This window comes from Aquarana catesbeiana, linkage group LG09, assembly GCF_042186555.1.
Source record: "Aquarana catesbeiana isolate 2022-GZ linkage group LG09, ASM4218655v1, whole genome shotgun sequence".
Lineage (NCBI taxonomy): Eukaryota > Metazoa > Chordata > Amphibia > Anura > Ranidae > Aquarana > Aquarana catesbeiana.
The window spans coordinates 61452029-61467629 of NC_133332.1; the positions used below are offsets into that span (position 1 = coordinate 61452029).

Below are 15601 nucleotides of genomic sequence, written 5' to 3' on the forward strand. Positions count from 1 at the left end.
GCATGTTATAGAGCTAGGCTCTTTAATATGTGTTGAAGTCAAAGCAAGTGTAAATGAGGCCTAACTGTTCTTTAAACCCTTAAATACGAATAGTTCAGCTTTAATCTTTAGGCTGTCAGCAGATCGGCCTCTACAAATTTGGCACAGTGTCAAAAAAAGAGCAACCGAGCAAGTGCAGAGCAGGGTGATATCGTGCATTACTGGATTTTAAACAGTATAGGCACTTTCCACTTTAAGCAGTTTGACTAATGGCCTTTCAAAACCACAGATGGACAGGTTGAAGCGATTCCCACAGCTTGCCTGCCTGTTTTGCCCTTATCTGCAATTTTTTGCGGCATGTCCCTCTTGTCCACATTGCCAATCCTTCTGATGTTTATTGGGGTTAATGCCTGGAGGGGCCTGACCCAGTTCTCATTTGACAGCAGATACTTCTTGCTGGACAGAAGTGATTGATTTGGTCAAATTTCTAACAACACTTTCTAAAGCAGATAGTGACCTTGAAGGGGAAAATGGAACAGCCATTTTAGTTATAAATAAAACACATTATTAATATAAAATACATTGTCAACAAGATCAGATGGTCTAACATCATGTATTTCCTCTTTCTGTATGAGAACACCATGCTCTCTCTGTCTTTGAAAAATTGTCCTCTCAAGGAACTACTAAGTAACAAGCCTATGTGAATGACCATTACCATCTCAATAAATTCCATCACAGACACAGATGGAACCTCAAAGAAAGTTAGATAGCTAGGTCCCATCCACTTTAGGGCATATAAATTGTATTAGAAGTTCTTAGTTAGACAGAGCAGCCATTTTGAACACAAAACTCTGTATTGCTTGTTGCTTTCCCTGCATGCTTGTACAATATGTCTTCCCTTTTTAAATTACCTTCAGCAGTCAAAGTTACTGAAACTTGATTTTTAGGTTTTCACATCACATATTTTTTAGAAATTCTGTATATAGCATAGCCTACAGGACAAACAGTGTGCAGTCCACAGGGGCTTTGCTTGTTAACCACTTACCGACCAGCCGCCGTCATTATACTGCTGCAGGTCGGCGCGATCCCGTGAACTGTCGTAGCTATACATCGGTGCCTTTAAGTGGGATAGCAGGCTTGTGCGCGCCCCCTGCACGCGCCTGCTATCCCGCTTAAAGGGACCGATGACCGCCAGCCACAAGCGATCGCACGATAGGCAGAACAGGGACCTATGTGTGTAAACACACACATCCCAGTTCTGTGAGGAGAGGAGAGAGAGATTGTGAGTTCCTATGAGCTGGGAACCACGATCTCTCATCTCCTATAGTCAGTCCCATTCCCCACAATTAGAACACACACATAGGGAACACAGTTAACACCTTGATCGCCCTCTAGTGTTAACCTCTTCCCTGCCAGTGACATTTATACAGTAATCAGTGCATTTTTATAGCACTGATCGCTGTATAATTGTCAATCGACCCAAAAATGTGTCAAAAGTTTCCGATGTGTCACTAAAGTTGCAGTCTCAATAAAAATCGCAGATCGCTGCCATTACTAGTATATAAAATAATAATAATACAAATGCCATAAATCTATCCCCTATTTTGTAGACGCCATAACTTGTGCGCAAACCCATCAATATACGCTTTTTGCAATTTTTATTACCAAAAATATGTAGAAGAATACATATCGACCTAAACTGAGGAAAAAATGTGCTTTTTTTTAAAAAAAATTGGGGCTATTTATTACAGCAAAAAGTACAAAATATTGTGTTTTTTTTTAAATTGTCGACTCTTTTTTTGTTTATAGCGCAAAAAATAAAAACTGCAGTGAGTGAAGATCTACAGTGGCACACTGTGAGATGAGTAAAAGACTGTTCTGTGTTACCAAGAGTTATGTACAACTACCTTTAGTGACTGTTGCAAGATTAGTTGGCATAGGAGACAGAGGTCCTACCTATATAGAAGTTTTATCTGCCTGGAGGCCTTCTACTGTATAGCTGTCTACCTATAGAAGTCTCGGAGTCTGCCAATTATCAATGCATCTACTCAAGGGTGCCTTGGCCCTAACCCTCTCTCTCCCACAGTTCTGTTAAGAGACAATAAATCTCTTGTTCGCATTCAAAAAGTGACTGGCGCTCATCATTTCTTCTTGCATCACACCCACCATGCCTTGTAACCCACTCTACAAGGAAGGATGTCAGCTCTCCCTGACTCTGGAGGTCACCATTAGGCCTTTAGGGTCAGGGCCATTGCTTAAGTAGGTTTACAGGCTCTGTCAGTTTTATGTAGTATTACATTTACGAAAAATTATGTGCAGTCCTTTGGAGATGTCAGAGGCTGAATTTGAGGTTCTTTTTTTAAAGAAAATTGGCCATAATCTGGTCTCCATAAAACAGTGTATGCAAAGCCAAAACATTTTTTTAATCTTTGGATAGAGTAGGGAGTGGTGTAAATCCCTATTGTTTTTTTCCCCTGCCAGGGAAATGTTTGTCCACATTCTGTCTTGGAAGCATGATAGAAAGTGAAAGAAAATAGGAATTCCCATTCTAGATAGTTGATACTGGAACAGTCATCCCCATTTGAAGAATCCCACCACCCCACAGACAGTAATAAATGCTTAACTGAACCCTTACCTACTCTGTCCAAAGCTGAAAGACACAGTTTTCCCTCCACGTGCCTTAAGATTTCAGTTGCTGCGCTGTGAATTCCAAGTTAAATTTCTCCACAATAATGATAGATACAGAGATGAATAAGGGCGTGTTTTAGTGCTTGTTCAGAATATGTAAATACTTTAGTGTGCATGATCTGGGCAAAGGTTCACTTTAAATTTAGTTCTTGTTCATTTAAGACAGCTGAACTAATATTAAAAATATCTCTCACTACATATTTTCTTTTCAATATTTTTATTGTATTAATAACAGTTGAGAGCAAGAAAAACAGATACAAGATACAGAGAAAACACATGTGTATAGGACCGATTGTCAGTGTCAGGGTAACTCATCAAAAGAAACTAACATAGACTGGGTTGCCCATAGATGGTAGCATAGGCTTACATTGTGTTACATATGTAATTTCATATAAACAAAGCTACTAAAAATTCTGACATTCATGCATCACAGGGGTGTAATATAGCTTGGTAAAGGAAGAAAGTCAACATTATGGTATTTGCACTGGTGGCGTTATTCATCTTTCCCTTTTTTTTTGTATGCTTTGCTTGTTCCTTAAATTTATCCTGCTGGTTTAATATTACAGAACATGAAATTTCACAAAATCACCCAAAAAATCAAGAACTAAGAATCAAGAACATCACACAGCGACTTCATTGCCCTTCAACCCAATGTTCTTTTCATCACTATTGTCGATTTGTTCTTCTGCAATATTTAAAAAAGGAGGGAACATCTTACTTCTTTTCTTTTTTTTTTTTGAGTAGGACCTTCAGCTGGGGCTGTAACAAGGTTATTTTGCATACACAGAAAAATAAAGGCTTCAAAACAGAACTGAAATAAAAATGATTATGTAAGGTGATATTTCCATCTGCTGGTAGATGAAGGAAACATGGTAAAGTGCGCAAACTAAGGACACTTAATTTTGTAGCAGCGATTATACATTTACATTTTTAAAAATAAAGATTTTGAATTCTACATCCAGTTCGCAAATTATTTTATTTGCAAAATGGTGCACCTAGAACAACTGCAATATGTTACAATAAAAAGTGCACTGCCAAAAAATGTATAATTATAGTTGACAGCTTTTAGCCACAGTGTGACACGATGTTTGGCATTGTATGATGGATATTTTACCGAGGGACAGCAAGCATCTTATAATTCCGTGCTCTTGAAGCATTGGTTTTGGGTTCTGGGGTGATCTCTAGGTCCTTCCTGTTCACTGTAGGTTTTAAAGTAAATCTTTGCAATATAGTAGTAAAAAATAAGAAAAGTTCCATTCGAGCCAGCCCTTCTCCTGCACACATGCGCTTTCCTATAAAGAAAGGACAAAAAAATTAGCTTTTTAATACCATTACAAGAGCAATATGCATTGCAAAATCATGTATGTTAGTAACCTGGTGCTTGGGAACATTTGATTCTATGCTTGTGATGCTGAAAGCCAAAGCTTTAGATCTTTATGCATCAGTTTTTTTTTTAAGACACCAATTACATATATAGGTCTCATTCTAAAAACTTGAAGAGTGGTGGCAAAAAAGACCAACTGGTCCATCGACGCTGCCTTTTTTTGTTTTGTTTTTTAAGATTTTGTGTCATTTTATAACTTAACGTCCAACTTCAGGATAAATGTAAACCCTCTCCCACCCACCTCTGTCTGATCGTTGGGTTAAGAAAAAAAGAATTCTCATAATTGCATGCTTTCATTTTCCTTAAGCCATGGTCAAGTGATTATCCAGCGCCGGCAGCTCCCCATTAATATTTACTTCCTGGTGAGACCTGTATCCAGGTGGCCAGTGAAGTCTTTCCTCTTTGGATACAGAGGAGGTCTGATGTCGTATCAAGGGTAGTTAAAGGGACCAGCTGAAGAGGGTTAACATGAGGGTGCTGACCTAGTGGTCCCCACAGGTGGAAATAGCATCAGTGAGGGACCTGGATGGGGGGACACGGGTAAGTATAATATCAGCTGACAGGATGGGTTAGAGGGGCATGAGAGGGAGAGATCGGAAATATAGATTTCACCTTAATTCTTGATTCTTGATAAAGGAGAGGAAAATGATTTGCCCCCCTAATCTGACCCCACTGAAATATTCTGGTTGTAAGGCAGCTGCACAACACAGACTGACTGGCATAAGACTGCAGTCCTGTCCAGAGGCTTTTCTCATATCATTGCACTACTGGGCTGAAGATGATGAATAAATAAAACTTCAAAAAGCAAATAAATGGATGTCCTAGTAAGTGTTATCACTTTTGGGATTTACTTGCATGCAAATTCATAATGTGTATGTTAAGCATCAACCATTGTATACCATTCTACAATGGGAAGGTCATACTATGTATGGGTCTTTGGCAGTATTTGGTATCAATAGAGTGGATTCCTGTGTTAATCATTATATACAGTAGTTCTCTGGTACCTGCAGAAAATGGCATGAAGGCATCATTCTTCTTAAAGGTCCCATTCTCATTAAGAAAGTGCCCTGGGTCAAACTGAGTTGGGTTCTTGAAACAATTAGGGTCTTTCAAGACAGATGTTAGTATAGGAAGGACCACAGTGTTCTGAAATGAAAATAGGAACTAAATTATTGTATTTGTTATTTTCCTTAGAATTCTTTAAAGTTGTGTTGCTCTGCAAATCAGACCTTGGCAGCCTTTGATGCTCTAGATACAAGGAACTACAAATGGGATATCATATAAAACTATGACATTAAATAATGAAATGGCATCTAATGTGACAAATCAGATTACTGTACTTTGATTTTCCAACCTACATTAAAACTGTGATAGTTAGAACTAAAATGTTTTTTTGTCAACAACACAAACAATCAACCAGGGAGTATCAGGCAGGGCCAAATGTAAAGAGTAAATATTGGAAATAGTTAAAAACAGTCAGTTAGTAACTCATGCTATAAAGTAAACTCTGCAACTGTGCCTTAAACAGAATATTCGCTCAGTTTAACTTAGAGATTGTAAAGTCATATTTTTTTTATTATTCAAATAATAAATAGTTTATACTAGCCTGTTCTGAGAAATGTAATTGCACAGAGTGGCCCTAACCCTCCCTTCCCCAGTTTCTATGTATTCATGCATAGTTGAGTTGCTTAGCCTTGTTTCCACGTCCTGTGCATGAAAACCAAAGAACCGGGGTGCAGAAAAATAGTAGCAGGTGGACTGATAAGACAAAATTTTAAAATATTTGGCTGTAGCAGGAGGCAATTTGTTTGCCAAAGGTCTGGAAAGCGGTAAAATAATGAGTGTCTGCAGGCAAGTTTGGGGGTGAATTTCTGCAAATGAAGTTGAAGATTTGGTCAGGATCAATGGTGTCCTCGATGCTGAGAAATACAGGCAGACACTTATCCATCATGCCATACCATCAGGGAGGCATGTGATTGGCCTAAAATTTATTCTGCAGCAGGATAACGACCCCAAACATACAGCCAATCAGCGGCCCGTCCATAGGCGCACAGGCAGTCACGGGTGCTTTGTTCTAGATTGACACCGCCTTAGGACATGGGCGGTCCTTTCCCTCCGAGTTATGATGTCACTTCCGGTTTCCCTGTGCCAGTGATAAACCCGGAAGTGACGTCAGCAGCTCCTTGGAATACACGGCCTGAGTGGAGCTATTTTGGTAAGCAATGTGTCTGCACTCTACACTGTCAGTTAAGGGTGTGAGAAGGTTTACATTAAGATGTAAGATAAATGTGGATGTAAAATAGTTGCAATATCTTAAACATATCAGAGTGAGAGGGATTGTTGGGATAGCAGGTTCACATCGGTTTAGAGGTAGTAGCACAACCTAATTCTACAGGAATGTGTTAGTATAGCAGTGAGACATTTTACATTGTGTGAGAGATAGTTGCAGTATCAGGATAAAATTGAGACAGTATTGGTCGAGATAAAGGCTGCACTATATACCCTGTGCTGTGAAGCTGCGCTATATACCATGATCTGTGAGGCTGTGCTATAAACCATGATCTGTGAGGCTGTGCTATATACCATGATCTGTGAGGCTGCGCTATATACCATGATCTGTGAAGCTGTGCTATATACCATAATCTGCGAGGCTGCGCTATATACCATGATTTGTAAGGCTGAGCTATATACTCTGTCCTGTGATGCTGAGCTATATACCCTGATCTGTAATGCTAAGCTATTTACTCTGTCCTGTGATGCTAAACTATATACTCTGTCCTGTGATGCTGGGGCTGTATGCTCTGTCCTGTGATTGCTGGTGCTATATACTCTGTCCTGTGATGCTGAGCTGTATACTCCTGACACTATGGGTCTAAGCAAGTGAAATACAGGGGATGGAGTGGGTGGATTCTATAAGGGGTGGGCCTTATGAGAAGTGGGAGGGGTTTAAAAAGGGAGGGGGGGGTCTGTGCCCCCCCATCCTAAAACTTCACCAGCTGCCACTGCAGCCAATATCATTAAGAACTATCTTCAGTGTAACGAAGAAGAACAAGGAGCCCTAGATGTGATTGTTTGTCCTCCACAGAGCACTGATCTCAACATCATTGATTCTGTATGAAATGCTGAGTTCCCCAAAAAACTGTTTACAAGTGTACCTAGAAGAATTGAGGCAACACACCAAATATTGATTTGATTTGCATTTGTCATCTGTTCATTTACTTTCCATTTTGTTAATAAAAAAAACACTTCTATTTCTGAAAGCATTCTTAATTTACAGCATTTTTCCAAACCTGCCTAAAACTTTTGCACAGTACTGTATAAATGTATGTTTTTTGGGAGTAGAGGGTACCTAGTTTTGATAGGCAATCCAAGCGGAAGTCCCCCCCCCCCCCCCCAAATTTGCCTGCAGCCTTCTGGGTCACAGGTCCCAGGAGGCTGCGGGTCCTTTCACATGGGAAGCTGGCTTAGAAACCAGCAAGGAGTCACAGCCAACTTCCCACACTAGACATGGAGACACTGGGGACCCTAAAGACTGGCAAAGAACTGGCCCGAGGGAGGCTAGTGCAAGATCCCTGGACAGGTAAGTTTCCTTTCATTAAAAGGGGGAGCAAAGATCCTCTTCAAGTAGGAAAAATATTAAACAATGTGATAAATAAAAAGCTTGCTTTCCTTTTTTTGTTCTTTTTTTTTTAAATTCTTGCCATTTAAAGCCTGTGATATCTTAGCCCATACCAGGGCCTGCTGCCAAGAGTCCATTTGTGTATTATCTGATTTTAAAAAAAGTACAGACTGTCTAACCTTTGCCAAAGAACATTAAGCAAACACAACTAATCAGCTAGCCATTCTTTACATAATTTTGTTGAAAGCTGGTTGCTCACTATGCATATCAGTGCACATTGCATTATGTTCTTTTATGAGTGTTAGTCCCATACATCTCTCTTTACCTTGGGAATGTGGTATCCTCGAAAGGTGGTGTCTTTGCTAGTAGCATGTAATAATCCTGTAGGCAAAATATCAGCAAATCTCTGGATTTCGTGTATAACAGCATCTATATATGGCATCTTGCTTCTGTCTTCCACAGAAGGAAGTCGGTTTTGTCCAACCACTGTGTCAATCTCCCTCTGAACCTTTTCTGTCGGTTGTATAAAAATCATAGACTAAATTATTCAAATTATTTGTCATAAAAAATAATAATAATAACCAACACGTGTAATGATTTGTAAGTGTAAAAACATTCACTTACCACAGTTTAAATGGAGGAATGCATGCTAGCAGACTTGAGCCATGTATAAATGAAATGCTCCATACCTGTGGAGTCATACCATCCATGGGAATTTATCAGAAAACAAAACCGCAGCAAGGAATACAGATGACAAAAACATGATTTGAGATTCGTGGGAGAACTGAAGTTTGGAACTTCAGTGGATAGTTAGACAAGTCCGGGATTAAACAATAAAAAGTTAGCCGGAGACAAGACAAAGACTGAACAGAGATACAAGAGAAGGACAGAGTAGAAGACAGACATGGCACTTAGCTACAAATCCGGTAATAGCCATTTACCTTTCCAAGCTGATTTTCCTATTAAACATGCAAACCCAGCCAAGCAAAGAAATCAGGATCCAGGAATGGAACACAGGCCATACTGGGCATATGAACAAGAGAAAATAATAAAGACGGAGGCTCAGGCTCAGCACATAAAACAAAGGCAAACTAATCAGTAAGTCCTTGTTTGGCCACGTCACAACCCATTGCTATGTCATCAGGTCAAGTGAGGACCTAGTGATGACATGACTTTTGTTTCTGCTATAAGTTAACCTTTATTTCATCCTTTTTAGTATAAAGAACAATTCTTTTAACAAGGCTATTATGTGGAAAACAGTGGCAAAGATGGATTTGGAGTAACAAATAATGCATAAGGAGCAAAAATAATACCTTGTACCTCTGGGTATTTCATCATTATAATGAAAGCATATCTCAGGGTATTGCTTGTAGTCTCTGTACCTGCAAAGAACAATCAAGTACTGATCCCAATAGGTTTCCCTCATGAAATTCCGTATTTGGGTTCTGTTTCTCCTGAAAGGAAAACACATATTTGTAGTTAACAGGAAGGCCTCATGCAAACTGGACATTTTTACAGCTGCTGTTTTTGGCTTCAGGCCTTTTTTTCTGCAGCCAGTAAACTGACCCAGCATGTTATTCTAGGTGTCCGTGCACACATAGGCTGTTATCAGCGTTTTTTGTCAGGGACGTTTTCTGGCTGTAAAAAAAACAGAACTAGTGGGTTTTAAGAGGAGTTTTTCAGCAGTAAAAACGCTCTAACTCTGATAAAAGCTTAACCACTTAAGGACCGGGCCTCTTTTTTAGATGTGTTGTTTACAAGTTAAAAGCATTTTTTTTTGCTAGAAAATTACTTAGAACCCCCAAACATTATACATTTTTTTTCTAACACCCTAGAGAATAAAATGGCGGTCATTGCAATACTTTCTGTCACACCGTATTTGCGCAGTGGTCTTACAAGCGCACTTTTAAAAAAAAAAATACACTTTTTTTAATTAAATTTTAAACAGTAAAGGTAGCCCAATTTTTTTTATATTGTGAAAGATAATGTTACGCCGAGTAAATTTATACCCAACATGTCACGCTTCAAAATTGCACCTGTGGAATGGCGACAAACTTTTACCCTTAAAAATCTCCATAGGCTACATTTAAAAAATTCTACAGGTTGCATGTTTTGCGTTACAGAGGAGGTCTAGGACTAGAATTATTGCTCTTGCTCTACCGATCGCGGCGATACTTCACATGTGTGGTTTGAAGACAGTTTTCATATGCGGGCGCTACTCACATATGCGTTCGCTTCTGCACGCAAGCTCGGTGGGACGGGGCGCGTTTAAATTTTTTTTTTTTCTTATTTATTTTACCTTTTATTTTTTATTTTTAGACTGTTTTAAAAAAAGAAAAAAATGTGTCACTTTTATTCCTATTACAAGGAATTTAAACATCCCTTGTAATAGAAAAAAAGCATGACAGGACCTCTTAAATACGAGATCCGGGGTCGAAAAAAAAACCTCAGATCTCATATTTACACTAAAATCCAATAAAAAAAAAAACTTGGTCATTTAAAAAAATGAAAAAAAAAATGGCCCTGTAGCCTCCCTGATGGTTTTCCCGAGTGTGGCGCTGGGTTAAATTTCAGCACCATTAGCGGTAACCCCGAGCCACACTCGGGATTACATCTCAGGATCCTGGTGCAGTATACTTACCTTGTCCCCAGGATCCTGCGATGTCCCCCTGCGGTGTCTGTGGGCTCTGTCCTCTGCCCGAAGCCTCTCTGTGCCAGGCTCCGTTCCCTGTGAGCCTTGCGACGCATGGGGGCGGAGCCTGGTGGCAAATTCAAAAAAGTGAAAATTCATCATACATACAGTACACTGTAATCTTACAGATTACATACTGTATGAAATCATTTCACATCCCTTTTGTCCCCAGTGCTTTGTCCAAAGCCCTGCATGCAGTTTTATATAATATATACTGTACCGCTAATTGTACTGCTTTGAGACACAAAAATCTGAAATAATCATTCCACCAGGGAGGTTAAGAGCTATGGGCGGAAGTGACTTTTTGATGTTGCTTCCGCCCTGCAGTATCATGGAGATGGGTGGGGGCCATCTTCCCCTCACTCGTCTCCATGCACAGCCACGGGAAGGATCCGATTGCCTCCGCCACTGCTGATGGCTCCAGTAAGCGGCGGAGGGCACCAGATCGCGGAGGGAGGAGGGGGCCCCTCTCCCGTCGCCAATAAAAGTGATCTTGCGGTGAATCCGCCGCAGAGACCACTTTTATCCTGTACCGGACCGCCGTCCGAACACGGAGAAACCGGGGTTATGGCAGCTAGCTGCTGCCAATACAACGATATTCGTCCTCAAAGTGAGGGCATACATCGGCGTGCGGCGGTCCAGAAGTGGTTAAAAAACGCTAAAAAGCATGGCTATTCAGTGTTTATCAGCGTTTTTGAGCCATAAGCTTTTGTAGGAGTATAGTTTTGCGGAAAAAAAAAAGCACTGAAAAGCACTACTGCAAAAACGCTGCAAAACATTTTCTACAGCTACAGCTTTCTACAGCTACAGCTTTCTACAGCTAACGATACTGGTGTTTTTATAACGTCCACTGTGCATGAGGCCTTAGTGGTACATGTATATACAAATACAAGTGTTGCTCCATAAAATAACCAAAATACTGTGAAAAAATATAACCTGCATACATCCCTTAGGCCCGGTTCACGCGGGGGCGACTTGTCAGGCGACCTAGCCGCCTGACAAGTCGCCTCCCGTTCTGTACAATGGAACCGTTCTAATCGGAGCGACGCAAGTCGCTCCGACTTAGAAGAAAGGTTCCTGTACTACTTTGGGGGCGACTTGCATAGACTTCTATACAGAAGTCGTCTTGCAAGTCGCCCCGGCAGTCGTGTGCAGGTCGCCTCGGTGAGGCGACCTGCAAGTCGTGCCGCGTCTAGTGTGAACCGGCACTTAGCAGGTAAATAATATCCAACCAAAATGTATCTCATAAAATCTCATAAATAGTATCACGCCACGAAATCTTCACATTTCACCATGTATGTACCACCAGACTTCTTATCCAATATATACTTCAAACTTGTGCCTCACACCTTTTTGTTGTTGGGAGTTTAAATGTCGCCACCATTTTGTGCATGAGGAAGAAAACCAATAACAATATCATCTGAATTTGAGTTTGGATGATACTCCTGAGGGGAGGGCGCATTGTGACCTGAATCTTTGCAAGTCCATACATAGAGGTGAGCGCATAAGCACAACGGTGGTGGGTGTCACAGAGCACAAGTTTGAAGTATATATTGGATAAGAAGTCTAATGGTATACACGAGGTGAAATGTGAAGATTTAGAGGATTGATACTATTTTTGAGATTTTATGAGAAGCATTTTCTTTGTAAATTGTTTACTAATCAAGTGCTGTATGCACGTTAGATTTTTTTTTACAGTATTTTGGTTATTAGATTGTGCCAAATTTTTATTCATATATAAATCTGAGCACTGTGGAAACACAAGTTTATTTTTGCAGCCATTCGATTATTGTATTTAAGTTTTTTTTTGTTTTTTAAATATTTAAGCACAGTAGGGGTAGCAAGGGAGTGTTTTATATAGTCAGTTAGTGGTACGTGCATATGTTTATTGTGTAACAAACACACATGCTCACATACATAAAAAAATAGACGCAAGGGCTGCAAGCCTTTGATATCTATATGTACTGTATATGCTCTCTCCCATAGACTCCTCTATTAGCTGTTATCGGTTTATTAGGTAGCAAGCCAGCAACCTTGATATATATCTGAAGATCTAGGTAAATACCCACACAAAGGACCAATTAACTTTAAAATATGGTATTTGTTTGAAACTGATCAGCCTCATGTAAATTATAATATTATAAACATATTTTAAAAATGTTAGTTTCGTGTACACTTTTTCCCCTCTGAAAATACTCTATAGGTTACCTTTGCTAAAAGTATTTGTGCTATTTACTAATATTACTAGTTCCAATTCTTCTCTAAAGACTCAACATAAAAGAGACAAATATTCAAAAACATTCCATCACCAGTTTCAGTCAACCCCTGAACCCACCTCTTCCATCTTTATGAGGAAACAGTCTATGAAGTCCTGTGGACAATTCTCATCCAGGACTTCTTGGTGTGACTTCACTGTCTCTCTCACAAATGCTCTCAGGTTTTCAAAATTGATAAACAATTTCTGATGGGGTCCAGGTAGCGTACTCATCAATTTTGGGAACATACTCAGGATCTAAAACAAAAATGTAGTTTTAATATAAAATGTCAATAAATCACCCTGCTCTGAATTTATTTCATGAGATAAAATAGGTCTCAGTGTTGGTGCTTTCTATGTAAGATGTCAAGCTACATGTTATTGGATACGTTTTTTAATTCTATTTAGGAAGGTCACTGGGTGGTTGGCCAGTTTTAGGCCAAGTCTTTGAAAGAAATGACTCCAAGGGGGGCCGGAGCTAATGGCTGTGTAGAGAGAAAGCTCTGAGTGTAATCTGCGGCATCCTGCCTAATCCTGCGATGTGGGAGACCATCTGTGACAAATACCTGGCTCTCTGCACCCTGGAGATCACCCTGGACAACATGGGGAAAAGAAAGAAAGACAAGACGCCGTGGAAACTTACAGATTTATATCAGACTGAAAGCACGCCTAGGCCGCAAAATGGTGCCGGGCCTCCGGTCTGTGGCACGGCCTGCAACATGGTGGTCACTGTGTGGGTTCAGGCCCACCTCCACCCGGCTCATCCTATTGAGGCAGCAGCAGAGGGTTCACACCAAGGGCATCACCGATCAACAGTCCCCAGAATTTGTCCAAGAAACAATTGTCAGCGCATATATATGCAGGTGAGCCTGGTGATCAAAATATGTCACAGGACAGCACTAGGGAATTTGTAGAGCAACTTAACAAATTCCCCACCACAGGACAAACATTAAGTTACACTGTAATGAGGGACATGTTGATCACCCTCAGGAGATCCCTGCATAGAGATATGATGAATAGTATAACAGAACTAAGAAACAATGTCTCTTCTATTGGTGACAGAGTCAGCCATATTAAGGATAAGATGGGGGTATTTACAGTCGCCCATAATGAGCTGGTGGATACACATAATGACACAGAGGGGGACATGCAATCCATAAAAAGATAAAATTGCAGATTTAGAAGATAGATCAAGAAGGAACAATATCAAATTGCGGGGGGTGGAGGAAGCGGTGACTCCAGCAGAACTCAGGCACTACGTCCAGCAGTTTATAGCAACGATTTTACCTGATACCCCTGACAGAGAAGAAATAGTGGACAGATCCCACCGTCTTCCAAAACCAAAGTTCTACCAGAAAAAGTCCCCAGAGATGTTATTGCCCACATCCATTTTTTTCACATCAAAGATGAGGTCATGCGATTTTCTAGGAAGAACAAAACACTACTGAACCCCTACTCTGACATATCAGTGTTCGCAGATCTGTCTCAACACACCATGACAGCAAGCAGGAGCCTGGCTACTCTACATGGAGATTTCCCACAAAAATCTTCATCACAAGAGAGAATCACACTCATGTCATAACGACACTTGAAGATGGGTTAGATCTTGCAAGGAGATGGGACCTGCTCCCTGAGGAGAATGACAACCTCCCCTCAAAATCCCCACCACTCAGGGTGGCTCTGGAATGGCAATCTGCATAAGTTCCACAACAATACTACCCTCCAGATGCTTGTGTACAAGTTGCCCATGGCCACACTTATATCAAGATTAGGGATGGGCTTTATGTTCAGGTCGAACATGAGTTTGACTCGAACATTGGCTGTTCGCCTGTTCGCCGAACAGCGAACAATTTAGGGTGTTCGCGGCAAATTCGAAAGCCGCTGAACACCCTTTAAAAGTCTATGGGAGAAATCAAGAGTGCTAATTTTAAAGGCTTATATGCATGGCATTGTCATAAAAAGTGTTTGGGAACCTGGGTCCTGCCCCAGGGGACATGTATCAATGCAAAAAAAAGTTTTAAAAATGTCAGTTTTTTTCGGGAGCAGTAATTTTAATAATGCTTAAAGTGAAAGAATAAAAGTGTAATATTCCTTTAAATTTCATACCTGGGGGGTGTCCATAGTATGCCTGTAAAGGGGCGCATGTTTCCCGTGTTTAGAACAGTCTGACAGAAAAATGACATTTCTAAAGGAAAAAAAGTCATGTAAAACTACTATCTCAACTATCACTACTAACTACTGTAAAACTACTATCGCTACCGCCGGCTATAATGAATTGTCAGTCCGGCAATACACATAAAAGTTCAAACGGTATGGGATTCCCCCACAGGGGAACCCTGAACCAAAATTTAAAAAAAAATGCGTGGGGGTCCCCCTAAATTTCATACCAGGCCCTTCAGGTGTGGTATGGATTTTAAGAGGAACCCTGCCCCAAAATTTTTAAAAAATGGCGTGGGGGACCCCCCTCAAAATCCATACCAGACCCTTATCCGAGCACACAACCTGGCAGGCCACAGAAAAAGAGGGGGGGAAGAGAGAGAGCCCCCTCTCCTGAACCGTATCAGGCCACATGCCCTCAACATTGGGAGGGTGCTTTGGGGTAGCCAAGGGGAGAAGGGCCTCATCCCCACAACCCTTGCACGGTGGTTGTGGGGGTCTGCGGGCGGGGGGCTTATCGGAATCTGGAAGCCCCCTTTAACAAGGCGACCCCCAGATCCCGCCCCCCCCTGTGTGAATTGGTAATGGGGCACAAATGTACCCCTATCGTTTTACAAAAAAGTGTCAAAAAGGTTAAAAAACACAAGAAATGGTTTTTGACAAGTCCTTCATTAATTTCTTCTTCTTTCCGCTTCTTCCATCTTCTTTCTTCTGGTCTTTCTTTGGTGTTCTTCTTCTTCCTTTATCTTCTTCTTCTCCATCTTCTTCTTCCTCTGCTCTTCTCGTCCCGCATCTTCCTCTGGCTTCTTCTCTGCTCCATTCACATGA

The 15601-nt window shown here is 40.8% G+C and overlaps 1 pseudogene; it reads right to left on the reverse strand.

Annotated features, from left to right (window-relative positions):
- Positions 1-2885: 2885 nt before the first annotated feature.
- The window catches only part of LOC141107721 (cytochrome P450 2C8-like), a 36098-nt pseudogene continuing 23382 nt past the window's right edge, over positions 2886-15601 (reverse strand).